At 39.4% G+C, this 6000-nt stretch overlaps 1 protein-coding gene across 11 annotated transcripts in view; it reads right to left on the bottom strand.

Annotated features, from left to right (window-relative positions):
* Positions 1-6000, bottom strand: part of sipa1l3 (signal-induced proliferation-associated 1 like 3) — a 224687-nt gene that overhangs the window by 153237 nt on the left and 65450 nt on the right. Inside the window, exons 3-4 of one of the 11 annotated variants that reach the window (XM_068018906.1) lie at positions 1871-2048; positions 1472-1571 (exon numbers count right to left, since the gene is read on the bottom strand). The exons of 9 other annotated variants lie outside the window; for them this stretch is intronic. The gene's annotated coding sequence lies outside the window, so the exon portion shown is untranslated. The remainder of the gene's footprint in view (positions 1-1471; positions 1572-1870; positions 2049-6000) is intronic. One more of the 11 variants, XM_068018907.1, reaches the window with a different exon arrangement.

Below are 6000 nucleotides of genomic sequence, written 5' to 3'. Positions count from 1 at the left end.
TATTTAGAGATACAGCACTGAAACAGGCCCTTCGACCCATCGAGTCTGTGGCAACCATCAAACACCCATTTATACTAATCCTACATTAATCCCATATTCCTACAACATCCCCACCTTCCCTCAATTCCCCTACCAGCTACCTATACTAGGGGCAATTTACAATGGCCAATTTACCTATCCACCTGCAAGTCTTTGGCTGTGGGAGGAAACCGGAGCACCCAGCGAAAACCCACGCAGTCACAGGGAGAACTTGTAAACTCAACACAGGCAGTACCCAGAATTGAACCCGGTTCGCTGGAGCTGTGAGGCTGCGGTGCTAACCACTGCGCCACTGTACTGCTCATCCTGACATTCAACGTGAAAACAAAAGTTAGCCACCATCATCTTATCCACTTTTCCTTTCATTTTGTCCCAATGATTAATGTAGAATGTAGAAGACAATGGTCTAGCTTCCCAGTAGATCAACACATCCCTGGTACTGATAAACGAAATTTTTCTGAAGCCATTTTCACCACAAATGTCCAGTTTTCTCCTCACTAATGGAAACAGTTTTAAAAATAAGTAGACTTGTTTATCTGATGCACATAAATTTACTGTGGTTCTCTTCAAAGTGTGGAAGCTGTCGCACATCTTTTAGGCACATTAGTGATTTGTCGACAGCTCTAAAAGGCAGTGAGCATTGTTGTATAACTGGACTCTTGGTGACAGTTAAAACTCCCATTCTCCCAAATTTTACGAAGGGACATGCAAAATCACAACACTTGACAGTAGATTCGAGCCCTACATTTCCAAATATGCCACAAAGCCAATTAAACATTGTATCAGCACTTCTCTAGGGCCGAAGAACAAAGGGGGAGGGGGGGGGTGGGGGGGGAGTGGAAAGGATTGCTCCTACACATCCCATCATCAGGCCAATTGATCCAGGTCTCCCCACTTTTTGTTATTGAATGAGATACCAACTGTCAATTTAACCAGTTAAGAACAGTCCAACACTGAGCACAGCTTTAAAATAAAAATACATATTTTATTACTGTGACTTCAAGGAAAATTGTTAGCCTTTCAAAATTAATCATGTCCCAAATAGCAATCCTGCTCACTTCAGGCAAGAGAAAATTTTAAAAAGGGGACACGTTTGGGTATGCGGGCATGCCCCAAATTGAAATAAATATCGAAACTGCGCATTATATATTCTCTCGAGTCGCCAACTGAACTCATGTATTTTTTTTTTTAAAAAGACATGCACCAAAGGAGTGCACTACAGAGCAGTAGGATGCAGGCTCACAGCTTGGTGCAATTTCTCAATTCAGAAGAGACTTACAAAATGAGTCACGTAGAGAAAGGGAATATTTCACAGAGTGAATCATGAGACATATGGAAGGGGAGACAGAGTTTCTGTTCTTATACAATGACTACCCGGCAAGCGATTCAGAGTGGTCTTTACAGAGCTCCCTGAGCAATTTGCCTGCATTACCTGGTGCACAAAAGAAAGGCAGAAGAAATGTAAAGGCAGCAGCGTATCTTGTCACACAAAAGCTATATCCACGTTTTCTTTCCTTCTTGCCGCCACCACTCTACCAAATTACAAATGAGAGAAATCATATAAATAATGAATGCACATATTCTTGTAACTCATGCAGCATAACCCCATTGGCCAGTGCCCTGGGGGGGGGGGGCATTAGGTCCAATCGCCGTTGCAGCTTTTGGAATCAATTCTAGCTTTTGTGATACTAGTGTCAATAGTATTGAAATCTGGCAGTAGAGATTTGTTTTAGGTGGTTGGTGGGGGTGGGGGTGGAAGGGGAAGAAATAAATGGGAAATTGGTGGGACAGTGCAGGGAAATAATCTAAGTTACTGAGTGCTTTCTCAGACCTTACTAATATCAGAACCAGACACTAAAGGTAGAAAATGTGGTTCCCGTCTCTCAACAGATTCATCAAGCATCGGCACAATGGATCTTGCAGCTATCAAGCACCATCACTCTACGTCCTGCAGTAATCTCCCTTTGGGCATATCAAATATTCGAAGACCACATCATGCATTCACCGCCCTGGTGGTTGAACAAATCAATACTTTTATAAGCATCAAAATCATTATCAAACTGAACACAGAACAAAGACAGGAGCGATGGCATTGAAATAGGGGTCTCTTAAAAATGTCTCTTTAAAAAAAACACCCAGCACTTAGGGGATTTTTGGCACGCATATTAAAAATTGAATCATTATGTAGCAAAAATTCGATAACCAGCACCACAGAAGCTGCAGGTGGTATTAGTTTTTGAACAACAGTGAACAACATTGCTCCATGATTTGCCATCCAGAGGTACATGGGTCCCACATGGTCTTTCTTTTTAATCAATATAGTTAGAGGTTGTAAAGGCTAGGGTGAGTAATATTTCCACTGCCAATTTTTTTCTTTTTAAATTCAGTTTACCTCCACCACCCTTCCTCCCCACCACCCAGCTGCTGTTTGCACTGGATATGCTCTAGAATGTACTATAATGCCCTTTGCAACAGACATCACTAGAGTGCCCAAACAGGGAAGGGGACAATCTTACACAGGAATTTATATTTGAAGTTGATTTTATCGCCACAATATTGAGTAAGACTTTTATTTTTCTCCTATAAAACGGAAAATACCTTAAACAATAAGTACAATCCCTCGACTTTCCTACTCCTTAAAATTATTTAAAATAAACCACTGCAGTGGTGTTGAAATAGTCCTTTAGTGTGTGCAAAGTCACGTCCATGGTTAAGGGACACAGTTAACATAATATACAATTACAGCTTCGTCACCTAAAGAAGTCAACTACCATGTGATAACACCGAGCCAACTCTTCAATAATGCAAGGTAAACGTTAATACTTACAGATGTAAGACTGGTTGAAACTAATTCTTGACGGCACATTATTTGGTTTGTGACGAAAAGCAAAATTTTAAGCTCCAAGTTTTGTTAACTTTTAAGGAATAATGGTCTACATGCTTGGCAGTGCCATCACTAACATTTGAACTCTAATCTCAAACCTCAATGTTGAAAACTTCATAAACTTCTGAACGAGCAGAGTCTCAGTTCTGCCATTCGGCCATCTTCACAACGGTAATTCACACTGTACTCTTGCCCACCTGCGGCCCTGGTGCGCAGTCAACCATTAATTTCCAATGCTCTGTACCAAAGATATCATTAGTATGGAGCCCTGATTACCTCATGCTGTTACGAGATTGCTACTTTTGTAAAATATGTTTTAACGACTTATAGTTGAATTATGGACATTGATTCATCTGGAATCTTGAAGATGCTGAACTTTGTGTTTTTCTTTTAAAAAGGAACTAGAAGGTTCCTAGATTTGGCTTGTAAACAAATCTTACTGGAAGGCACATGTCTGCGGATAATCACCCAGCAGGGGTTATTTTTGACTTGGGGAAATGTTTACAAAGAAGTGACAGGTCAATATTTATTTAACAAACCTGGTTGGTGTGTTTTATTCTGGGAAAAATAGAGTAGATGGTTGACCGCATTGCTAAGTGGGAAAATTTAAATAGATGTTGTGAGCTGTGGAGAAGTGGGACTAGAATAAACAGTGCTCTCCTCCCGCCTCAGTCATAACAATGCTTTCAGTAACTGTCTCACTGCATTGTGTACAAAGGCCATAAGACTTTTCAAATATCTTCAATTCACATCTTACAGATGTAGTTTCTTGACCCACTAAAGGACTTATAAAGTTATAGTTAAATATGAAAAATCAGATATGGGCATTTAAAACAGATACACCCCTGAGAAAAGTGTTAAAGAAAGAACTTGCAAGCAAGGAGTGGAAAGTACTTTTAGATTCAGAAAGACTAGGGAGAAGAAGAAACATTCTTCTAAATATATTTCACCAGTAAGAAACATAACACAAGATGGCAGCTTTCTTCTAACAAGTCATTTAGAGCAGATCCTAAATGGCATTTGAACAGGAAAAGTGACACACCTTGTGCTCAGAGGTTAGTTAGTGAGGTCATCACAATCTGCAAAGCAAAACTGACAAGCAACTGACAGAAGCTACGCTGGTCATTAACCTTATTGCTTCTACAACAGACATGCTTTTGAATTGACAAAAAAAAAGGTTCCTCCCTTAATCTAACCCAGATAACTTCATGGCAAGGATGCATCATAGAACATCAAGAATAAAAACAAGAGATGCTGGAAATACTCAGCAGGTGTGGTAGCATTTGTGGAGAGAAGCAGAGTTACCGTTTCATCTGATGAAGGCTCACTGACCTGAAATGTTAACTCTGCTTCTCTCTCCACAGATGCTGCCAGACCTGCTATTCCCAGCATTTCTTGTTTTTAAACAGGGATTTCCAGTATTTGCAGTATTTTGCTTTTATTATAGATCATCAGGCCACTGGACCAGTTATAAATGGCGCTGGCTGACAGAAAGGCACTTCCGTGAAGAAATGCACTCTGCAGTCTACAGAAGGAATTTAACTACCATCATTAGCAATACTGACAAGTTTGTTCTCCACAGAAAAAAAAACAGCTGCTCACATAAGTTCTAATTATTTGTCAGGGTTGGAGTGGTTGGTGAGGAAAAGACAAATTTGGGCTTATTACAATATTACAAACAGGCAGGCATAATATTACACATTTACTTTAAGTAAGAAATATAGAATGACTTCAATATATGGGAAAATTGGCACAATTAGTTAAATACATTGGCTTTTGTGCTCATAGTAAATCAGCAGAAGGTCCAAAATCAGTTATTCGCAATGGACAGAGTGTGTACCCTTAAACAAAATATGGTGCGTGCGTGTGTGTGGAAGCAGCCTCATTAATTTTGAAGAGAGACCGCTAAAACAAGCACTGATTCACACTGTCACAAGACTATCATGCACAAATGGTAAACTTATTTGTTGGGAAGCAGACTGGCAAAATTCAAAGGCAATCCACGGGCTCAACCATATTATTAAACGTTGCTAAAATTTTTTCATAACTTTTTCAAAATATAGCTTTTGCAATTAGTAAACAGATGTCTATGTTATTAGACTTTCAACACCTGTAAAGAGCTTCTGTCAACCTGGCGCCAGGGTCTGTCTAGAAGCTTCATATTAAAAATGAGAACCTATCCAAATATACTACAAATGGCATCTGTCTGCGGATAATTTTGAGACTAATTCTTATAAACCCAATAAAACACAAGTCACTATTTTAGGCCAACCCACCTCACACAAGTGTTACCTGCCCCCTACCACTGTTATAAAGCAGAGTTTAGGTGCAGGAGCGGCTGCCCACTCCACCTAATCTTCTCAGATGCTAATTGTATCTAGATGTAGATGCAGCTGGAAACATTTAAATCAAAAGATTATGATGACAGCATCATAAAGCATGAGGATGAAGCCAAAACAATTTTTTGATGAATTTTGTGTTTACCAAAGCAAATTATATTATTTTCTGAAATATGACATTTCAACAATTCAGGCATCCATTAAGTTCTCCCAGGTCAGGTTTAGCACAGTTGAATGCAGAGTAAAGGTCCCTCTTTTCTGGCCCAGCAACCTACCTCAGTTCCAACTTCATAGCAGCATCCTCCACTGCATCAGTAAAGCTTTTTTCTCTCCCCCCACTCCCCTTAATTCTGCACCTTGTAATCTCTCAAATCCGTAGATATATAAATTTGTAGCAGACAGCACATAAATAAACTATTGTGACCAGTGGAGAGCTCTGTATTCACAGATGATCTCTCCTAGTCCTGATTTTATTTAAACATTTAATTAAACTCTGCTTCAGTTTATAATGTGGTTAACGGAATCCCTTAGCACATTAAACGTGGTGTGACATCAACTGAGGATATATTACACGCAATGTCAAACCAAAGCACTGAGATGATTTCACAGAGTGACTGGCTGTGGAGAAACTTAATATAAAAAGCAACTATTTAACAGCACCCCTGCATTGCTAATGTCAATTAATACTGAATTAATTCAGGACTATAATTTTTCAACATAGTAAAATACCAATATTTA

This window comes from Heterodontus francisci, chromosome 40 (genome assembly GCF_036365525.1).
Source record: "Heterodontus francisci isolate sHetFra1 chromosome 40, sHetFra1.hap1, whole genome shotgun sequence".
In the NCBI taxonomy this organism is placed as follows: domain Eukaryota; kingdom Metazoa; phylum Chordata; class Chondrichthyes; order Heterodontiformes; family Heterodontidae; genus Heterodontus; species Heterodontus francisci.
The sequence above is the reverse complement of the archived record's forward strand: the minus strand, read 5'-3'. Positions and strand labels throughout refer to the sequence as shown.